We start from the raw sequence: 23,916 nt of genomic DNA, 5'->3' as shown, positions 1-23,916 counted from the left end.
GGGGGGGGGGGGGGGGGAGACGGTGGAAAAGTTTGACCGTTTATCTTTACGATGACGGAAATGACAGTTATGAGAAAAGTTTGACGTAAGAGCTTTTTATCCTTATGAGAAGAGGGAATAGAAAGTGAAAGTTGATGGTCTATATATCTCTCCGTTTCGTGTTCAAGTCTATATTTCCGACGACGTTGATTATAAATTCGGTACGTGGAATAGACATGGTTGTCCCAGGGGTTTGCTTAGATACTGGGAGAGTGAGAGGGGTCGCACCGCAGGATTGAAGAAAGTCCACTATCCTTGATGCGCCCCTGGGATTCAGAGTTGCGGTTCACCGTCGTAACGGACTCGTCGCGTCCCACGTTTTGTCTCAGGAGTCCTCGCTACTCCCCCATAAATACTTATGAAACAATGTTTCCCACAATAAAAATAAAAGGAAAATAAAGGGAAAAGTGAGAAAAACAAATTCATAAAAACAACGATAATCCAGGGGAGTTCTCCTTAAACTTTAATGGTTTAAACAGTAACTATCAACTTTTACGATTGCTGAAATGATGTTCTCTTTTTACTCGAATGGCGGTGGGTCGAGTAGTGCTAGTTAAATACACATTCGACACTGGAAATTCGTGAGTGCATCATGCGCAAAATGCAGAATGGGGGAATGAGAGAGGTGAACATGTATGATACAGTGGCATGTAGATGTTGCAATCTATATATACACTGTCTACGTATTTCTAGTTCAACTGGGAGAAGATTTAGTTTGGAGTAAGAAAAAGTTCATCCGTTTATTTTTCTATTAGCATTTGGGGCTTGGAAGTTTTGTGAGTTTTTTGCTCGTGAAAAAAATACCACGGAGGATTATGAGTTCCCCAAGGAACACTACTGGGCGAGCACTCGGATTTTACTCTAACCATATTATGCAAGATACTGTATAACCTACTTGCGCGTTATAGTCATAACGGAAGTATAAATAATTTTTTAATGTGCTTGGCAAGTAGACCCTCGTATTTTGCATTAAACACGAATAATTCCATTGGAATTTATTATAATATTTCCCTCTAGAAATTAAGAACTTTAGGGATGTTTTTTTCACTTGTTTAATTTCTCTTTGTTTTGTTCTGTTTTGTTCCATTCTGCTTTTTTCTTTCATTCAATTCTAGTCTGGTTACGATGCGCGACCCTGCGATGTTGGTCCCCTCCGCGGGGAATCGCCGCCGGGTTATGCAGGCTTCAGCGTTGCCGAATTCACTCTACTTTGCCCTGACGCGTTTAGCGAGTTTGCGGCAACGTCGCGTAACAGACAATTCGATTTACGGCTATCCAAGTAGTTCGATTAATTTTTTGAGGGGAAATCGATTACAGAGTTTGTAGAATAGACCAACAGTACTTTTTAGGCGCAATATCAAATTTACTTTCCAAATTTACTTCCAAAAACTGCTATAATTTGTTAGACACTTCAACGGAAAAAGTCATTTTTTTCCTTTTCCGGTTAGCCAGTCAATGGCAATTGAAGAAGAACGACACGCTGCGGTCTTTCCCTCATCAGGTGAACAATCCAGAGTTAAGAGCAGCGTTCCGTAGCACATAATTTGCGGGCAAACGTGGCCATTCTACGTTATCTATTCTCTTTTTATACCTCTTCCTCAATTGCTATGATGTTATCCTAGTTCGACGTCAATTATTTCTCGGTGAAGTGTACCAACAATACAATTCAAGTGCAGATTCCTGGGCAGGGGTCATCTTTCTTCGGGCCCGTCAGTAACTTTTCGCACTGAAAAAAAAAATCTCCATTCTAAGGTCAGCCCAGGGAGATATCACCGATAGTCTTTCCTTCCCCTATTGTCTATCGTTTTCTTCGACGTGTCTCTCTACCCAGCTTTTCTACAATTTTATTTTTCTACTTGATGATTTGTCTTCGTCCATTCCACAGTCAATTCCTTTACCAAGATGAGACACCATTTATCCTCGAACCAACGTTGAATTTCATTTATGATTTATCGAAGTGAGCCAGATAACTCTGAATGATTCAATAATATGAAAAAGAAAATATATAACATGCCTCAGACTTTTTTCGAATGATGAAGTGTTACGAAAGTAATATCCATCAGTTTTCATCGTAAAAAAAAGTACTCAAAGACGAAACATAAATCAGCTTCTATCAGTTGCAGGGAGAAAAAAATATAAACACGTATACAGCATTTGAATCTTTCTTTTTCATAGCGCTTCACGTCACAACCAACTCAATGGTGTGCTTCATATATTTCTCATGTAAAGGGAGCACAAACCAAAAGCCATGAGGATTGCAGGGGTCGCAACAGTTCGACTCCGGGGGAATCAAATACTGATCCCCAAAAATTGCGTGCGTAGAATATGGTATGGATAAGGGGGTAAAGATGGATGGTGAAGATGAAATTGAGAGGGTGTACGAGCGTAAGAGGAAAGCAGGTGGAAAGAAGCAGGTGACAGTGAGCATGTGACTGAAGATTTTCTACACTGAAAATTCAATGGTAAAAAGTAAAAAATGAGTGTTCCCGAAAAATTTTTGATTTTTTTTTCGAAAGGCTGAGACAATTTTACATAAAATCGGTGCGTAAAAACGCGGCCACTGTGGGTTTAATGAGAAAAAAAATTTAATCAACATTAAAAATCATTATTCATAGAAAAAATTCAAATTCAAAACTTTGAAAATATTTTTTTTGAAAAAGTCAGGAAATTCCCGATGGCACATGCTATTAACTGGAGATATTTTTTTTTTATACGGTCACATGAAAACTGTAAAAATTAAAAAATGAGAAAAATGCAAAAATAGGTGTTTCTCTGTTATTTACGTAGCAAAAGGTCATAAATTTTCACAGTTTATTCCTTTGAGCGTGGTTAACAAAATATAAAGTAAAATTAAAATCGAAATTTGGAGGCCCAAACACATGACACTTTTGGTGAAATGTCTCATATATAAAAAAATTATATCTAACTCCACATAACTAACTCCACATGCACTGGGTTCGTTTTCCGGCGATGAAAAAATCTTTCATCACCGGGACTCGAACCTGCGCTACTGGGACGCTTTGGTTTATAGGGCCAGCACGCTGACGACGAGCCCAAAGACGTCCCTTCAAATGTCTCATATATATTTTTATCGATTGAGATAAAAGGCATGGAGAGAAATATTTTGACGAAAAAATGATCGAACTCGGTTGAAAAGCATTCGAGGTATTTGCGACAAATGATTTAGAAACAAATGGCGATTTTTCCACAACAGCTGGCTCGATTGGGTTGAAATTGAGCACTGACTCAGTCCTCATTAGTCCTTCAATTCTTCGGTTTTCTCAAAATTACCCATCGAGTGGACACCTGCGCACACACACATGGTCGTCAATCTTCATATTCTAAAATTTCACACCACTCTACATCATTTCGAAGAAAAATGAGGAAACGATTTCAATGTTTCCATTTCGGAAGCAGGTAGACGATGAACACTCCTGCGAGATTATCGGTAAGATGTCACTCATATATATTCAATTCGACGTTACACTCTCTACTCCCTCTACTATATTAATAATTCATGGCTCATCATAGCCACGTAATTATGCTGCCTCCTCACAGAGTTTGAAAATTAAAAATCTAAATCAGCTACTTGCTCCCCTGGATATTATCCCATCCTACGTACAAACACTTTGAAAATATCCTGGTGGTGCATGTCACATGGAATTCGTGACACTCTACTCATATCTGAATTCATTACCTACTTTATCTTCTGAAACTTTAACCCAGTAACATGGCGAGTCAAACTGCTGTATTCCCTTCTGCCCTTTTCCCTTTCGCTTCTTCGTATCTATTTGAGTCGCTCTGAGTGTCCTTGCAACAGAGGGTAGGAAGTCACGTCGTAAAGATATACATGGGTTTATACATGGTTAAGACGACCAAAAACTTTCGCGCAGAGGGTATGGGCTGAGAGCTACTAGTGGAAAGCCTGTTACGTTGAAATTCACGAGTAAAACATGGGATTTCATCCGAAAATACAACACAGCATGTGCAGAATACACAGATAAACTGAAGGTTATATTGCATCTTTCGATTCACCGGGATTTTACGTGTCCCCTGCATCACGGGAATTACTGTCATGAGTTTATTATTAATTTCAGAGCAGGATCGACCGAGAGAGGAAGAGAGAGACAGAGAGAAGGCTGAAAGCTTGTCATGCGAACACCTGGGGAACGACTGTGGGGGTAATATTAAGCTCCTTGGTATCCCGCTGAGTTCGATTCCTGATAGAGGCAGTCTTTTTTACTTGCCCTCGCAGCGTCACGTCACATCTATCTAGAAATTTTCTAGAGCGTGAGTAACATGAGAATCATGATTCCCGTGAGCCTGAGAATGAACGATCTAATTTCAATATCCATTTTCTCTACTCCTTTATTTTCCACCATTATTTACTTTATTTTCCCTCATGTTTTTGTTGAGACGTAAGTGGAGATGAGGAAATACCCTCAGAATTAATTATTCTATGGGAATATTACATTTATGAATAAGTGGTGTTGCAATGTACGTTGATCTTTAAGGGGTCGTAAGATATTAGGTGTTCTTAACCCATCGTACAGCCACTCATGAGCTTCAAGTTATTTCAAAGGTAGCTATATGAGTTGATGGATAAGGGTCGTCGAGACGTAGAATTCACTAACGTCGGTATTTCTCATTGTATCTTCTGCACGGCTCGTTGCCTCTTTACACTCGATTTCCAGAGCCTTCCGCCTAACCAGTAGCGAATGCCTACGTCCAGACTTCAACTTCTGTCACGTAATATTCAAGGGATTAAATCTAAGCATATTGCATTTCTGTTCTCCTATATGCTGGATTAATTCAGTCTGATACAGAATTTCCATGGTACACGAAAAAAAAATTCTTGAATTAAGTATAAAATATGCTTGAATGAAGAGTATTTTATACTCGAATGGGGGATGGGTGTTTCAATTCGAAGATGATTATTTCGTATCAGCCCGGGTTGTACCAAGCACTCTCAAGTGTAATGTAAGGGTCAGACTAAGGGTGAGAACATAAGGATCAAAAAGTGGAGGTTAAAAAATGAGGGTCGGAATATTAGATTCAAAAACTGAGGGCCTGAATGTACATGGAGAATTAATGAGGGTCAGAATATAAAAGTAAAAAAAGTGGGTGTCAGGCAATGAGGATCATATAAGGGCTAACAGCGGGGAGCAAGCATAATATATGACTTATATTTAGGCCCTCATTGCCGGACACCCACTTTATTTACTTTTATATTCTGACCCTAATATTCTGACACTGAGTGCCTGACCCTTATATTACACTCAAGAGAGCTTGCTACGACCCGGCCTGATACCAAACAATCAGCTTCGAACTGAAATACCAATCTCTCAATTGAGTATAAAATATACTTGAATCATGTATATTTTATACTCAATTCAAGAATTTTCTTTTTTGTGTACAAGAATAATTTGTTTACACCTACTCACGAAAAATTAGTCAAGAAGGAACCAAGGTTTATGGTGAGGAAAAATGGTAAATTATTAGACGCTATGTAAACTGTGTACATTAAAATTCCCCTTCAAAAAAGTTATAATGATTTGCAAACAACTCCCGTACCACAAACGTCAACGGTAAACAGTAGATGGATGCTGTATACTTAGACTCAAGATGCATATTTACACTTGGAAAATACACTCTGTGATGATATAAGAGAGCATCGTATACTGCTGTCTTCAGTATTTTAGTTGAAAATCTAGTAACTCAAGTGTAATCTTCACACGGAGACAAAAATTGGGGAAAAAAATTACCAAATAAGTCAAGCGATGGGGTATTTTCGACTCGATATCGAGAAAAAATGCGAGACGAGGGCCAATTTTTCTCCGCTTGCTTCGAAAAAATTACTAAACGTCAGGGTAATTTGGCCAAATTAGAAAAATTATCTGGAATTCCATAAAAAATTATGTAAGCAACCGTGAATGACAATGTTTAGGAATTGTTCTTTAACGGAAGAGAGTTCTTTTTACCGACAAAGGAAAAAAAGTTTTGATTTTGAGGGACATGTCACTAATTTTCTGGAACATGTCACTGATTTTTAGGGATTCAGTAGTGAAGCGATAAAATAGTTCAAGTCGATTTAGGTCTCAGCTGAGTTTTTGAGAAATATTTCCGAATCTAAGGGAAATGACCACGTTTTTGTTATGACCTTGTTCGTAGAGCAAACTGAGAGCTACAAAGAAGGTCTTAACAAAAATTTTGCTATTTCCTTTAGATTCTGAGGTATTCATTGATCACTGATCAATAGTCAAATTCGACTAATTTCCAGTGACGTCACTACTTCACAGGGTTATCATCACTAGTTTTCAGAGTCATGTCACTGATTTTTACGGAACCAACCCTAATATAAATTTAGGGAATCGATCACCAAATTTCAGTGATAAAAATCACTGATGATCAGGGTCATTCCAATCAGTGTCCAGTACCACCAATAATTGGTGATAAAATCTGAAAATCAGTGACGTATCGAAACTTTTTGTTCTCTGTGATTTATTTCCGTCCATTCCCATGTCATTCACATCGTTGCCACAAAAAAATACTGCACAAATGCGAGAATTTTTATTTAATAGTGAACCGTAATTTTTGCATCCACAGATGTGATTTTTCCACTGAACAAATCGTACGATATCTTCCACAAAAATTATGTTCTATTGCTAAACATCGTTCTCTTCAACAACTCTCTCCGTGCGACATTATTCATTTTCCCAGGTCACGGCTTATAACAACCATATGATGGTTTTTCTTTCCAGTAAAAACTGAATACTATGAAATGCTACAGAATGAAAAGCCTGGTTGTTTCTATAAATCCCTCACCCATAAACTCATTTATCCATTAGTTAATTGATCTAAAATACCGCAGAGTAGTAAATGTACGGCAGCTCGTTAACGGGCACTGAGTATACCTTTCTCCCTCCCTCATCCCCGATATTTTCCCAAACCCATTCGCATCTCTCCATTTATGTGCTGGACGTATGTCTTGGTGAATGTGCTTGCAGGCTGGCCAACTAATGGACGTCCGGTATTTGGGGTATTTTCGCGGTGAATTGAGCAAGCACCCACTCCCGGATATGCCCCCAAAACCTGTGCAGAGTAGAATTAGCAGAGGGAATTGTACAAATCCGCCTCAAAAACACCCGCCCATTCCGCTTGCTCTCTCCCTTCACCCATGCCACTACTCTTCTCAAATCCCCTTTGCTATTTTACCTTGTGGATCGAAAAGCACCGCCGTATGGTCAGACAAATTAGGTGTGGCCCTAAAATTTTCCAAACCTTCCACCCCTCATACACAGATCAGCGGATAACTTCAATGTGATGAAGAGACAGAATATGAAATCGAAGTGAAAAAAAAATCATTTAAAAATAGACGCGCCGAACAATTGGCTAATGGATTTTACCCTCAGGCATCAGATACATCCTTTCGATGCATTTCATACTCTTTGTAAATTTTATTTGTCAGTATATGAATATATTCACAGGAGTTATTGATAGAAAGAAATTAAGAGTTAATAAATACGGAAAGAATAATCAACTTTTCTAATTGAACAACAGCCAGGCGTATGTGATTGGCATTTACAATTGCAATGGATGAAAATTTCATTCGAAGTTAATGTATCGTGGCAAAATTCAGTGGGAATCATTTCAGTACAATAAACCACAGCGTTTGCGAATGCCGGTATTGATCAACCTCATGAAGCCACTCATGAAATTTCACTAATAAGAATTTTGAATGGATTAAGTAATTAATGATTGGAATGACCGCATCAACATTGGTCCAGTTGTGTTAGTGATCCAAAAATCGTTGCCATGGGTGGAAGATATTTTCTATTCAACGCTGACGCATTGAATATGTACTAATACCATTAATTCGAATATCCTGCACGGCACAATTGACAAATGTGTGCGTTGATTAATGCCATCAGATGGTTTCTAAAATTGTACAATTCTAATTGGATTCAGTAATTGACATGGAAAATCAAGAATAAATGGCCCTATTGATGTCGGTGGCCGAGTGGGCTAGACGCAAGTCCAGTGTACGGAAGGTTGCGAGTTCGATCCAAGTGGAACCGATTTTTTCAACCTGAGGTTGCGGTGAGCGAGAGGTTGCTAAGGGAGTAACCGCCTATACCGGCATGGGTTTCCTGTGGTTTCCTATACTACTCCTACATTCTATAGGAGTGCGAATGCGGTACAGTGTAGAATCCACGACCGAATGCATAGGGTTGGATAGAGTGCTGAATGGGACCCAAAGTCCGTAAAATAGTACATTACGAGTCAAGCAACGAAAAGGCGTCTTTTCAGGTCGTTTACATTACTTTTCGCTCCAGATGTCTGGTAAATTCGGGCGTAACAAGAAAATAAGATGAGAATAGTTTTGAGTAGAATTTGTAATTGTCGAAACATTAGTCAAGGTAAAGAAGGTAACATTGGCAAGATAATTTGAATCATTAGCAAAAAAAGCAATATCTTCAAACTTTGTGTTAAAAGGTATATATTTGATTTGTCTAGAGGCCTTTGGAACGAGTTGATAGAGGCCTTTGAAACGAGGATTTTGAAAAAAGAAAAATTGAAATCGGTGCAGTGGTTTTGGAGATATTGAGGAAAAACTGAATTAAACAAGTTGTTATATCTCAGAAAATACTGCACCGATTGAGCCGAAACAGCGCGTCAAAGTTGAGCTCAATCATAGCTACAATGAGCCACAATTTCAGAGTTTTATCCACAAATTTCACCGTATTTATGTTGAATTTCTTAAAAATTGATCATACCCACAGACCTGATCCTAAAAACATCATTTCTTCACGTTTCATAACATTCTCGACCATTTGCAATCAAAATGAGAAAATCGAAAAATCGATCAAATACAAGGCTTCCCTTCGGAAGCAAAGAAGAATAAATGACCGCGAATTTCGAGATTCATTCACCGTAGTTATTCCTCTTAACTAACTCCAGTGAAAATGTTGAATTCAAATTTCAGATGTAATTCAATCTCTCTACAGCGTATAATCCTGCTTGATATTTCAACGAAAATATACATCACTGTCTTCCCTAATTTACGAATAGCATCAAACTCAACCACAGAGTATGAAATATATGTACATATATACTCGAAACACGAGTTTTCATCTCACCTTCATAGAGTTAATCATGAAGTACGAAGGCAGTGTAGTCGATTGTAACTTTTCAACCAACATTAACCAGCAATTGCCAGCGGTGAAGGTCTAGAACTGTGCACGCATATAATGTTAAAAGGATGGTTTGAGTGTGGGCGTACTGTTAGATACATTGGTGGCGTTGGCTCGACCTCAGAGTTCGTAGATTTAATGTCACGGCGCAATTTGGCCCGGACGAGTTATGGACAACGATATCTCGCCTGGTAGGTGTTAATGAAATTTGCGGTTCGTAGCTTTTCTGCCCTCAGGAGAGGCGTGTTCTGTGTTCATTCATCGTACTGAAGAGCTTTTGCTACCGTCACACAATCGTTTTTGTTGATAATAACATCACTTTCTTGTTTCATCCACTCTTATCTACCACTTATCACGACTTTTCTTGCTCTTACTGAATTAACCTCGCGTTAACTCATGTAATTCTCATTTATCCCCATGATATTATGGGATTAAAGGAATGAGAGTAAACACTAAGGAATTAAATGTTTCCCCGAAAAAATTTTCAATTCAGTTGCACGCACTTGGAAATGGTTGAAAAAACATGAATAATCTAGTTTTTTGTTGGAAATTGCTTTGCACCATCGAACTATTATTAAAAGGCTCTGTGGCTGAATGCGCAAAGAAAAAGTTGAAAAAAAATTACCAAATTCTGAAAATTTACGATGGAAAACCGTTGTCTTCCAGCATCTTTAAAGGCGTTCAATTCAATTAGAAAATTTTGAGGCGAAATTGTTGAATCACATGAAATTCGATTGATCGAAGTGGAAGGTCTCTTACAGTGAAGAAATATCATTTTCTTTATACACTGTTAGGGAAAAAAGTTCACGAACATTTTGGTAGTAATTTTCCGCAGGGTGATATTGAAATTTCAAATTTTTAAGCTACAGTAAGACGAGAATTCCTCAAGTAATTCGCTCTTTTCTACAATTTTATAATCAAACAATAGCTTGAAATATAAAGTTGATGCATTTAAAGTGAATAAATAAGAGACAATCAATAGTCATTTCTCAAAATTCATTCGATTTTTTCGTTGATATCACATCGAAAGTCCAATCACTGTTACTTCACTCTCTCTAACCCTACAGCGACCAAAGAGAAGAAAATAAAAAGAACGCCAACCGTGACTAGATCGGACAATGGCTCTGGACAAGACCCCGGAATCGTTCCATCTGAAACCCTAGCAGGAATAAATTCCTATCGTGCTGATTTCCGAGCAAGGGCCTACAACAGGGTGTTAGTTGAGGGCTTGAAGAATGTCAGCTATTTTCAATGCGTCAGCAAGTGCCCGATGAAAGAATGAAAATAAAACAGCAAATGTATATCTATAAAAAGAGAATCAAGCATGATCGAGATACAGATACGAGAGGAAGATTACATCTCGTGGAGTCAAGTATCACGAGGAGGAAAGGAAATACGAATCATTCCTCTTGGCGATGCACGATCACTTGATAGGGAATATATGAAATAATCGATAAGTTGCTACAACTCACCCTCAGCGCAAACATCTCCAGCGGCGAGTCACTCACTCGTGAAAATCGAATTGCCGTGGAATGCGGTGGAATTTTGAGGGGGTATAAAAGGTCGAGGTATAGGCCCTTGGATATTTCATCAAAGGGCCACAGTGGATGGAGAAAGAGACTGGGCGCGCACCGAGTACGATGACTCTTGAGATATTCGATCATTTAGGAGATGGTGGAGAGGGTCAGGAGGCCTATGCTTGTCTCAAGTGTGCGCCCTTCGTGGGTATACTGAGGCCAGCATATTTTCACGAGATGAAAAAATGAGCGGTGTGCGCGCCGCGGATAAAAATGATCGCGAGAGATGGTCGAGCACTTTGTTCCTTTTTATTATTCATGAAGTGGTATGGAAGGAACAGGGATAACCGGATGGGTTGCCGATGCGGTCTGGGGATGCACCAGGGCACCACTGCCGAGCGGGCGAAGAGAAAAGACTATCTGTACGGTTTCTACACTGTTGAAAAATTCTTGAAATTTCAGTCACAGCGTCATCTGAATTTTCCATGTTGTGGGGTTGAATTCAATTTCAAATGAAAGTGTTCACTAAATTTCTCATTCGTCTTGAAAATTCAAGAAAATTGTTTTTTTCATGTTAAATAATCATTGATTTTTTAATGAAAGCTTGAATTTCCAAACTCATCGTCAAAATTGAACATCACATATAGTTCAATTTTCAATAAATTGAGAATTCAGAAAAGTTGTTACCTGAATTTTCAAAATTTTCAAGATTTTCCAGTACCGTATGGACCTGAAAATCGAGAATTTCTTGAATATTCACGAAATTAACTGATTCGTCAAGGAAGAAATATACAGAAATTTCATGTAACTTTGTCGTTGTTAAAAATTTCAAGTTTTTTCAATTGGAATTTGAAGAGTGATTTTCTAGCAGTGTATATTCTGGTGGAGTAAAACTTTGAAGGGCTCTTCTTGGCTTTTTGAATCTGACTTTCTTAGTCAAATCTTATGATAAATATTGATAAGACTTTTAATCCTTAACGACACGAAGGCTTGAAGAGCGCTAATATTCTGAGAATTTATTCCTAAATTGGTCATAAATGAATGCTGATGCTGTAAGAGATGATTTCACTTCAATGCTTAAATTTATAAAAATGAGAATTCTGGTATATTCCTGCAAATTTCAGTCGCATTTATCTCTCTGGTTATACTGGTGCTGTCGTGTTTTATCATTCAATGGTTTTTATTTCGCTTGGAGCACTCAAAAGAGATGCGGCAGGATATATTAAAAATTCTCGACAATATTTGCTCTTTGAAAGAGGTTCATGGATTTCATTGTAGGTCAAAGGATGTTATCATATAACAAAAAGATGGAATCTAAGTTTTGATATGATGTAATATGATTTTATTCCTTTTGCAAGTTTATGACTGCACCACATTTGAGGGAAAAAACTGCAGAGGGGAACACCTCAATTGAGGGAGAAACCTGCTCAGGAAGAAATTGTCTCTTGCGAGAACCCCGCTCGATAATGAAACTGTGAGGTTTAGAGTGTCACAAAATTTAGCGCTTACACCGGGAATCGAACCCGGGTCCCTCGCCTGCCAACCTGACACTCTTAACCGTAGAGCCACTAGCGTGGGGTATGACTTTTTTATATTGTAAGATTTGAATTTTACTTTTTGTTGTCATTCCGACCGTGAGGCAGCGCTTCTCGGACGTTATGACAAAAAATATTGTTCGTCACATGAAAATACTACATTTCACCGCTCCAAAAGTTTTTTTCGACCGTGTGACGAACAATACTTTTTGTCATAACGGCTGTAGCCAGGGATTTACGAACGCGTACACGAAGAAAAGAGTTGGAGAAAAATTACGGAACAAGTTGAGTAATCGTGACGCAAACTCGATTTTCAGTACTTTTTCACCTTAAATAGGAGAACAAGTGCGAGATTAATAGTGAATTCTACTCCGTTGATCCGGGAAAATTTACAAAATGTGAGGGTGATTTGTACCGCGATTGTAAAATTTACTCTGCATTCCATCAAAAATTATCCCAGTGAACGTGAATAATTGTTTCATTGCTCCATTTTCGTAAAATTCTTCTGTGATGGAAAACAATTTTTACCGAACCCGTTTGGTAAAAATTTACGGCCGTCCACAAACAAACAATACCCTAGCAATGTGAGAAATTTGAGTAAACAGGAGGATAATTTTTGCATCCATAGATGTGTTTTTTACCTAGAAAACCGTATGATATCCATTAAAAACCAGTATTTTTTCACTGGATTACATTTCGCTCCACAATTACCAATCGCATATTAAAATTTGTCTCGATTTTCTAGCTAATTTTTATCCAACTTTTCTCTCCGCGTAGCTTCAGAGAAGCGCTGCCTTACGGCTGAAGGACAAAAATTAGGAGATGCGGTAGCGTCTTTGGCCGAGTGAGAACGCAATAGAGTTTACAGCACTCCTATTCAGTTAAAAAGAGCTTCGCAAAGTTCAATTCAAAAAAACGTAATGGAAATTTTTTGTGAAAAAAAAATTTCTATTGTGTTTTCTTGAATCCATCGGGTCTTGATTTAGTTTGGGATTCTTCCCGATTTCATGGAAAAGAATTTCCAATTATTTACGAAAATATGAGCACGTGGACAAAAATTTTCTTATAATTCACAAAGTTTAGTGTACATGTGGCTCGCCTCTAGCGCCGTGTAGCGTGTGTGCGCGTATGCACACGTATTCAGTGGCGCAACAACGTCAAAGCTGCATACAAGTAGAGTACCAGCAATCCGAAATATTATTTCCGTAATATTCTTTCTGTGATGAAAACAAATCTAACAATTCAAACGGACAAACCGTCCGTTAACGTTAAATCGTATTAACGTGCTAATTTAAATTATTGGACGAACGTTTAAAAGAGGAGTGAGATCACATGAAAAAAACATATCGTGGATCTGACGGTTAAAAACTGGTCGAGTGATCGCAGCACCCTGGTGAGAAGGGAAGAGTGAATGCAACCGAGTGCTGTTATTATTGTTCATTTCCAATATTTATTGACAATCAAATGCATGGGCTTCTAGAGCCCCCTGATTTCTCACCTGTTTCCAAATTTAGCGATCACTCGGATACTGGTTTTTAAACATACTATTCCCGTACTGAGGAGTAGATGAATTTTTAGGGGCCAACATTTCCGGTTTTTTCACAGAGTGTTCTTTATTAATTGTGGGGGACACCGGGGCAAAGCGGGGTGGCCAGGGCATAGTGGGGTATATAAAAGAAAGCCAAAAGTGAGAAATTCAAGGGGTCGATCAGGGATCAATAAAAAGTAAAAAAAAGCTAAAAAAACTCGAATAATACTAAGGGAAAATTAAAAAAAAATGGAAGAACTTTGGAAATTCTTTCAATTCTTTCAAACATCGGGATGAGCCGCGATATTGAGTATTTTAATTAAAACGGAGTTCTCACAATGATCTAGACTTCAATAGATAAATTTGCTAAACCCACTCCCCCGACGGTAGGTAATGACGGAAAAAATGAAAAATGAGAAGAATGGAATCCGACTTACTGTGCATACTCTCTGTTTGCTGATATAAACGTCACTTTGCTACTGAAGCAAGAGAATAGAAACAATCAATTAGAAGTATTAGGATTTCACTTCGTAAAATTGAGATGAACAAGACAAATCTAATGAATAAGTTTGGAAATGTCAATTTCTAAAAAGAAAAATGAAATTGAGGAAAAAAAATGGCATTTTAGGAAAAAATGAATAATGAATTTGAAAAACTAAATTAATTTGACGAATAACGAAAATTTTGAAAATGTACAGAAAATTGTTACAATCTACTCTTTTGTTGATGAACATGAAATTGAAAAAAAAAGAATTCTCTTATGCGTACCCTATGGTACCCCAGATTAAAAAATCGATTCATCGGGACCTTCCCTACCGATTTCAGAGTTTTGTCTGTCGTTTTTCGGAGATTCAAAGGTGAAAAACAAAGAAACAACATTTAGAATTATTTTAATTTTTTTTTGGACACTACCCCACTCCGCCCCCAAATGTAATACGTTGAAGACGCGAGTTGATAATTTTAGAATGTGAATAGTGATCACTAAAAATGGATATAAGTACACGGAGAGAAATTTTTGATAAAAATTACCCTACCGTTCTATAAAGGTGTATCATGAGTCATCGTTTCCTCATTTCTATCCCGAAATTTAGTAAAAATTAATATATGATGAACAAATGTTATTCTACGTTAGAGAAATTTTATCCTGACGCATAACAAATTTTACCCTTCCAGTCCAGTAATTTTTATGTACATAATACCGAAAATTCTAGAACGGTTGGTAAATTTTACCCTACCGGTACAGTAATTTTTACTCTATCAGCACGGTAATTTTTATTTTTATCAGGATAAAATTTCTCTAACGTAGAATAAAATTTGATCAGCATATATTAATTTTTACTAAATTTCGGGAGAGAAATGAAGAAACGATGACTCATGATACACTTTCACAGAACGGTAGGATAATTTTTATCAAAAATTTCTCTCCGTGTATGATAGAAGCTCTGACCCCCGTCTCTTTGCTTAGCTGCCCCGCATTGCCCCAGTCTCCCCAATGATACTTATTTTTATGTGACATCTTCAACGTATTGATTCTCCAAAAATATATCTCTCAGTTTTGGAATGTCGAGCAATGGGTTATATATAAAATGAGTACTCTCGAGTGAGATACTATCTCTCATAAATACGAAAATACATTCGTGGTGAATTATAAAGTGTCCGTATATCCACTCCATTACAGGACGTCACCCGCATTGTTCTCTTTATTCACAACAAGAAGAGCTATAGATATAGATAGATAAAAGATCGAAAATTGAACAGATGAATTTTCAGATATTAGGAGCATGAAAATCCAATTTCCGTTTTCGAATATTTCCATCTCATGCGGTTTGAATTTTTTTCCTGGGCTACTCATGCATGGTAACTCAATTTCAAATACCCCGTTCTATTGAAAGTTCTGAAAAACTTTTTATGGAAGTTCTAAAAAATTTTCACCAGTGTTATTCGGATCCAGCGTAATATTGATGACCACTTGAAAATTTCCAGTTGAGGTTCGTAAAATTTTTGCCAACGGGCCTTTAAAACTCAATAGATAAATGCCAAGTAATTCTTTGTAATGGGATTATCAAACTAAATTTCTTGCGGAGTTGAAGCAATAAAGTTCTCTCACTTCCGTTTTGTCGGTGTAGTAGCGCGACAACCGGTACAATAATAATTATCATTTCCTTTCATTGGTAGCAGGAGAGGCAAAAGCGATTCTTATCGGCTTTTTGTACGCTCGTTTTGTGCACAGTACGAGTGTCCCGTTTACAAGCGACCGGGGTTATCTCTCGATCACGGGACAACACGGAGTAGCTTGGGAACGCTGTTAAAGGAGGGAAATTGAAAGAGAGATGGAAAAAAAAGAAGACAAAGAGAAGAATAATAAAAAGTAAACATTAAAAAAATAAAAGTGCCAGTTACTTGAACTGTTACTCGATTGCCTCATTCAAGGAATCACTCCGTCGAGACCCAAATTCAGAGTAATGAATTTGGGGAGTTGTGATCGATCGCTTGGTCCAGATATTGGCGTTAAGAAAAAGAGATGGAGAATTTAACGGAATATAGGGAGACCGCGAGGAGATGAAGGACAAAATTGACAGTGGGTGCGTTAAAATAAATCGAGAAGATGATGAGGGTCGATTGAAATAGATCACGAATAATCAATATTGATGAGATTTTCAAGTAAGAATAATGATGGCAAAATGAGACAGCAATTGCATTCATATATACTCAGAACAAAAATTTCTAATATCGGAAATATATTTACTCGAGACAAGTAATTTTTCGATAATTGTGTGACGTGTAGAGATAATCATACGTCGATTTTATTCATTTAATATTTTCTTGACGAAAAGAAGGCCAAGATTCTGGTGCTGAATAAGCAATTACATGGTGTAACATAAGTCTAATTTCCGTGGAGGAGTGTTTCATAGTAGAGACACTTTCCGTAACTTTAAGGCCGTGAGAATGCTTATTTAGCATTTTGGGTTAGCAAATGTTTTTTGGCTGGGAAACAGAGCAGTATACGGGAGGAGTTGGACATGAAGAGATGTCTATTTATCGCCAAAAATCTTAGATCCGCACGCCATTATTAATAGGATTTTATATTCAACTATTAGCTTCAGTTAAACATAGTCATCTTAATATTAATCCATGTTCGGTTACTGTGAGAGAACACCGAGCAATTTTCTCCTAAACATCCCTAAATGGGCGAAACCTCGGTGAAGTCGTACCGAGACTAATCGATTTTAGTTTCTAAGTCGAAAGGTGACTTGATTAAGGGAGGATGAAAACATCCCACGTCACAATCGCTTAAGCACTGAGAGAAAAATCTGAAGTTCGATTTACAATAAGAAAATAGTTGAGGCAGTTTTGGTGAACGATACGATTTTTTTTGTATGCGGCACATAACATTATAGTCACTTCACAAGCGTAATTTTTGCAAATCAAAATGCAGTTGAACTAACCAAAGTTCAAAAGTAACCACGACAAATCTATCGTGAGTAGAACTATAAAATAGTTGCAATGACTACATTCCATTGTAGTAATTACTTCTCCGGCCATAGTTACCGTAACCCATGAAAAATTGTTGAGGACTTTCTGACTATAATTCGATGGTGATGGAATATAGTCAGAGGAATCATATTTTTCTCTCAGTGAGGATATCCAAGTACATTAGCTATTTTTTCTCCAGCTTAACAGAAATCCTTTTCTACTTTTATAGTCGAACATCGAAGCTTTCATTTTAGCCCCACTTGACCCGAAACTTCCGGACATTTTACAATGATTATTATTCAAACTTTGCAGGTCTGAATATGAATCTCGATAATGAACCGTCAGAAAATACTTCAAAAATGTAAAAAAAAAGTTCTGACACACTGTTAGAAATTTCTTGAAATTTCAGTCACAGCGTCATCTGAATTTTCGATGTTGTGAGGTTGAATTCAATTTCAAATGAAAGCGTTCACTAAATTTCTCATTCATCTTGAAAATTCAAGAAAAGTAGGTTTTTCATGTTAAACAATCATTTATTTTTCAATGAAAGCTCGCATTTCTAAACTATAGTGCGATGGTGATGGAATATAGTCAGAAGAATCATATTTTTCTCTCAGTGCAATGTTTCGATATTAAGCCATTGAAACTAATGTACTTCTGTCAAGTAAATATGCCCTCCATATTAGTATATTTTTCTCTCAGTGCAGAACGCCCCCATAATATCCCCAAAATATTGATATTTACCCTTTGATATAGGACAAATACATCCCCGCTATGCAGATAATGTAAATGAATGTACCAGTTTAAACCCTTCAAACAACTTGAGCGCGTCACTCAACGAATTCTCGTGTGCCAACGTCTGTCCTACGTATTTGCATCGTTAGTCTAAAACCGCTGCATAAACCCTAAGCTGTGTCGAGCTGTCATGACAGAGCACGCGGGTAAGACATTACATCCAAGTCCCCCTATCTTGTATAATTTCTAGACTCAACACTCCTACACCTTTTCACTTGCCTCTCCTTGTCGTACATGAAGACCTCATAACTACTACGTTACCTACACACAAAACCCCTGCACCATCGTTCTCCCACTCCTGTCTTACTCTGAGGTACCATCAAAATCCAACACACATCTACATTTCCCCACATCTACACTCATCCAACATTTTACTCTGGCATTCAACTCGCTCAACGTAGATCTTCGCGGCATCGACCTGATAATTAATTTTACGTATCCAGTTTACAAACGGGCGGGCTCTGGTGTAATCAGATTTTCCACCTAAAATTGGCAGAGATTGTTCTGGCTCTCTCGTGAGGCGTAGGCGGCTTTTGATGTCGACTCACGTCGACGCCCATATATACACCTTACAGAGACGAAGGACGTGGGATACAGAGTAACGAGAGTGTGAATTTACAAACCCATCATTGGTTTACTGTAACAGTACCTTTTTGAAAGTCATGAGGACATGCCCTTTGGCTTATTGATTTTTTCTCATCACCGTTTCACCTTTTTTTCTTCCTACAATACTTGTTTACAGACTTTAGTGTTTATCTGTTGCCCATTCGTGTTTTTTCACTTCCTTCTCAGACCTCGTGAGGCAGAAGAAAGAAGTCAGAAATTGTGAAAGCAACAATACGTTTTCAATGGCAACAAACGAGGGAAAATATAACAATCTCAGGAAATATATACACAATGCAACAGTAAGGAGGGGAGTTGAGGGGGCGATAGGAGTAACATTGTGTCGTGGTCGGTGGCTGGACAGACAGGAGGAGGGTTGATGCCGCGTGGTTGGCTTTGTGAGCAATAACTCCGTTATACACTCTGCACTTTGCGGACGATAACTCTATTTTGCAGTTCTAGAAGGTGAATGGGTAGAGGCAAAACCCACGAAATACAGGGTATACATTATAACCGGAGCCTAGGTATGCATCTTTATGAAAGAACTTGGTCTCTGATGTACCACTTCATTCTCAATTAATGCTTCGCCCTCTAAAATCCTGCTCCCAGGGACATTATCCATAATGAAACTATGGCCAATATGGGCCCATGACAATAGGATATACATGGTTTATATGGTCAATGGGCTGGTCATAACGCGCACGCAAGAGACTCAGCCAGTCGCAAAACGCAAGGTGAGTCTGCTATTAATGGAAGTACTCCAAATATAAACCCCTCCCTTGTCCACTTTTCACGTGCCGAGTTCAAAGCTGAAGAGACGAGACGATAGATAGGAGGGAGGACCTTTGACAGGACTCGTGAATGTACTCTCCAGATATATATAACAGCAGCTATTGTCTGCAGGACTGAGATCTGTTAGAGTTAGACCTCAACATTTTGTCAGGGTTGGAGTTTAACAATTGGCTAGACTTGGTGCGTCCATTGTTCTAAATTTATCAATATGAACCAGGGTTTCCGTGTACCCAGGATAGCTCATCGATGATCCACCCAGATTTCTACCCCACCTCTTATCACTATGCTTTAATTCCCACCCTCCGTAGTACGGCCCGAAGCCCATGGTCGGTTCCATTGTGCTATTCATCTATACATTATACGCGCAGAGCATATTATACAGTATTGCTCACTGTGAAGGATTCCCAACCACTCGCGAATGTGTCACTCGCACATTCCCGTGGGAGATGCTCAGGAGGTCATACATCAATTTGAAATACCCGAGTGTAACAAGAATCCCCGGTAAACTACCTCCTGTCCATCCGGAACAGTCGACCTCTAAACTTGCTGGTGGTTTCAGGGGATGAGAACCGCACTCCCCCTGATTTATCCCGGTTACAGCTTTAAATTATCGCGGCGTCGGGCCTATAGATCATATCATGCGGGGCTTCCTGAATCGCTCGGCATCTCCCATCGTCGAGAGCTAAATATACCTTGAATCTCCATCTCTCTCCTACCCGCCCCCGCCCCCTTCCCACTCGCTCTCTCTCACTTCTGCGCTCTCTCCCTCTCTCTTGCACTCCAAATACCATGTACAGAGTACACAGCTATACATAGAAATTGGGTATATTCACTTGAAGCCTTGTTGAGGGCTTCTACCTATAACTGAGGTCGAAACTGCTTGAGGGAAGGAGAGAGAGAGGGAGCCAAAGGTCTTCACGTGTCTGGCACGAGCAGTTTGGTCCGGTAGTTGCTTACATTACCATACGAATGGCCGATCGATCCCAGAGCACCAGCGACCATCCTACCTCAACTCTGCGCTTTCTGTACTTTGGTTGCCTCTCCGGACCCCCTCCCGCCCTTTACAAAACTAAAGGTACCGTGACTAAAATGACCTTTCTGCCTTTTATGATCAACTGTGACGAGCTCGTACGCGACGTTAATCATCGTTATTGGCAGTATCGTGGCCCAGCAGTGGCCACACATGTTTCCACTACACATTCAGTTTTAATTTTACTTATTCTGGGGAGATTCTCATCATTTTCATCTGTATTTTATTTTGCTAACAGATGCAGCTGAAATTGTAGATGAAAGACACGAGCTTCGTGAGCATTGGCCGAGATAGAGAGCTACAGTTGCGTTCATGGAGGTAGAAAAAAATGTAAAAATTAGGGGGATAAAGAAAGATCGGATCTACTGCTCTATTTCCACTGGTTAGTGAGTGGATGGATGAAAAGGAATGGCTACGGATGGACGAATTTAAAAGGAAACTCTCAACTCTGTACGTTGAGTGGCAAACAAGAGAGCTACTATCTAAGGTGGAAGAGAGAGCTCCACAGTAGCCGGGACCCTTTCTAGTGAAAGAAGCCATGGTAGGTCAGACGTGGATGCATTTCGTATTTGAGAAAAAACGGGAGAATGAAAAATCTCTCTGAAAGAGTGCTGCTGTACTCAGTTGAGAAAAAAAAATCTCCCTCGATCGTGATCCGTAATTATTGAGTAATTCTAGATATTCCCGGGATTAAATTAAGCTGAATTGCTGTAAAATATCGGATTACGATATTTGACGCTGGTGAAACCGTCAGAACTCCTCATTGGCCCATCAATGTCTTCACTACGCTGGTTATATGCAATTGGATATCATCGGGAGATTACTGAGACCACGGAATCCAGTAACGCGAGAAGGAGGTTGGACCGAGAAGCGGCGGTTCGGTGTTTAATTTACCAGAATGGACACCGTGCGAGAAAGATAGATGTGGAGGTGAGGAGAGGCTGAGAGGGGCTTTTAATATTCTCTCTCAAGCACAATGAAGGTGTTCCTTAACATTTTGCTATTGGCCGTTGGTAAAGCTGGTGAAGTACATTGTGTATGCAGATGCCAAGCACTCTCAAGACCGTCCAAGTGTGTTTCCATTTCTCGATACCTTGGTAAACCCTCTTTCCCAATGCCCACTCCGCTCTCCCGGCCAGTTTTATTTTCACCCTGAAAATACACTGGGGTTGGATTGTGGAAAAACGAAGTGAGAGTTGAATCGAATAGAACGGAAAAACCATTTACCCATTTCGTTCCTATCTCTTTCTCTCTATTTCTTTCCTCCTCTCTCCCTTGGCATTTTTTTTCTCTTCAGTCTGTACTTTGGTTTCTCCACTTCTCCTCAAGTGGTCGGATAACACGTGCGTGCGGGGCGCAGTGGATTCGTTCAGCCTATTTCAGTGGAAATGCACAGTTGCCGTGGACATTACCAACTGGGTGAGCTCAGCTCGACTTCATTTACATTGATCTCAACCCGGCAAACTCCACCATCGTCGAGACTATTACCTTCTGCCTTATTCAGAACTTTGTATTTCTTACTTTTCTACCAGTTCCATTGGTCCTCGATTTGCAATAGCCGATATTCTCAGATGCTTCTAGAAATCTAGTTTCTGGTAGGAGTCATACTCAAGAGTTTTCGATGTATCGGTTGACTTTACGTCAATGCGCTCTACTATCCAAGTAGTTACGTCGAGTATTGGTAAGACCACTTGACAATCTGATGTACGTTTTTTACGTCCTGATGAGTTGAGTATTTTGGGGAGAAAGATAGATGTGGAGGTGAGGAGAGGCTGAGAGGGGCTTTTAATATAATCGTGAGTGGATAAAGACTGAGAGGAAATGTTTTTTTTACAAAAGAATTGTTGATTGTCTCAAGGAAAGAAAGTGTAGATAATTGGATGTATTCTAGATTGATCCAAACAGTTACTCGTTTGATTCAATTTTAAAATGTTCGCGATGAACGGGTCAGTTCTTAGTCGAAAGTGAATTTTGCCATCAAAAGGACAAATGATTGCTACACCGTTAGAAAAAAAATGAAATTTCATGGACAGTTGGCTACCAATTTTCAGCACAGTGACACTGAAGACTATTTAGGGGAAAAAAATCATGAAATTTCCGGTTGCACTGAGAATTCAGTAAAATTCCAGAATTTTAAGGGGCATAAAGACGAGAATTCCTTAATTTACTTGAATTTCCACTCTAATATGAATATTCAGTGTCAAATTGCATGGAATTTCCAGTGAAATCTGAAATGTCATGATATTCGTCGCCCTACATCGCATTCAGTCTCACTGTCCTGAAAATTCAAGAATATATTTACCAAAATTTTCTGGTTTTCTATTCATTTTCAGGGAAAAATGGAACGTAAATTTATAGTTCTCTTTGATTTTTCCACGAAATTCAGAATTTTCAATGACAAGATTTTCTGAAATTTCCGTGGAATTGGAACACGATCAAAATTTCCGGAATTTGGCACGGAAAGTTCAGACAAAAATTTCTAACAGTGCTCCAATAAATTCCTCTTCAGTTCGTTTGTTCATAAATTATTGTATTTTTATCCATTATCAGTACAGCTAATACGTAATTTCAACTAGGAATGCTCGTACCGTACAACAGAGAACAAACAATTTGATTTTCAGGGATATGTCACTGTTTGTCTAGAACATGTTAATGATTTCTTGGGACATGTCACCAATTATTGGCGATATTGGACATTGTCTAGGATGGCCCTGATAATCTGTGGTTTATACGACTGAAATTTTGTGGTAAATTCCAAAAAATTAGAGATGGATCCTGAAAAATCCGCGATATCACCCGGAAAATGAGTGAACACAACAATAGTCACTGAAAATTGGTGATAAAATCATTGAATTTCAGAATTGTGCACTCACTGAATTTCACAATTGCGAATCCCTACACTGAGAAAAAAATTCGAATATCTGAAACGCATTTACTTGCGACAAGTAATTTTCTTCAATCCCTTGATTCTCCTAGGTATCTCAACTCACGTGGCTCGAGAAAGCTCCCATGCTTTAAAATATTTTGGTCCCCAGTATGATTTTGTCGCAAATGAAGTCACTTACATCACGTAGAAGATAGTCAATCTTCAAGTATTTAATGTTTTCATGATTTTTTTTACCGAGCGGTGCGAGAACAAAAAGTATTTTTGGAGAAAAAGTATTTATTTTGTTAGTATAAGAAGCAGAAAATGACCATCGCGTCATTTTATCGTCCATCTGATGAGGGTATACTATGGGTAATAGCCCCCACCGAACAATAGATCACGCCATTTCACGAATTTCTACATCACCCAAAACTAATCCGCTAATGCTCTTGAAGGGTGTGATAATAATCTGTATACGGGCTTTGTTTCCTGTCCTCGATGGTTTTAGCGAGCTGACTTTTCTAATGAGTACGGTGGGGGCGG

The 23,916-nt window shown here is 38.7% G+C and overlaps 1 protein-coding gene across 2 annotated transcripts in view; it reads right to left on the bottom strand.

Moving 5' to 3' along the window:
• LOC107041001 (tyrosine-protein phosphatase Lar) overlaps nucleotides 1–23,916 on the bottom strand; it is a 295,087-nt gene that overhangs the window by 36,697 nt on the left and 234,474 nt on the right. The gene's annotated exons all lie outside the window — the stretch shown is intronic.

Source organism: Diachasma alloeum, unplaced genomic scaffold (assembly GCF_001412515.2).
Source record: "Diachasma alloeum isolate Michigan unplaced genomic scaffold, Dall2.0 Dall_scaffold_00353, whole genome shotgun sequence".
NCBI classification, from domain to species: domain Eukaryota; kingdom Metazoa; phylum Arthropoda; class Insecta; order Hymenoptera; family Braconidae; genus Diachasma; species Diachasma alloeum.
The sequence above is the reverse complement of the archived record's forward strand: the minus strand, read 5'-3'. Positions and strand labels throughout refer to the sequence as shown.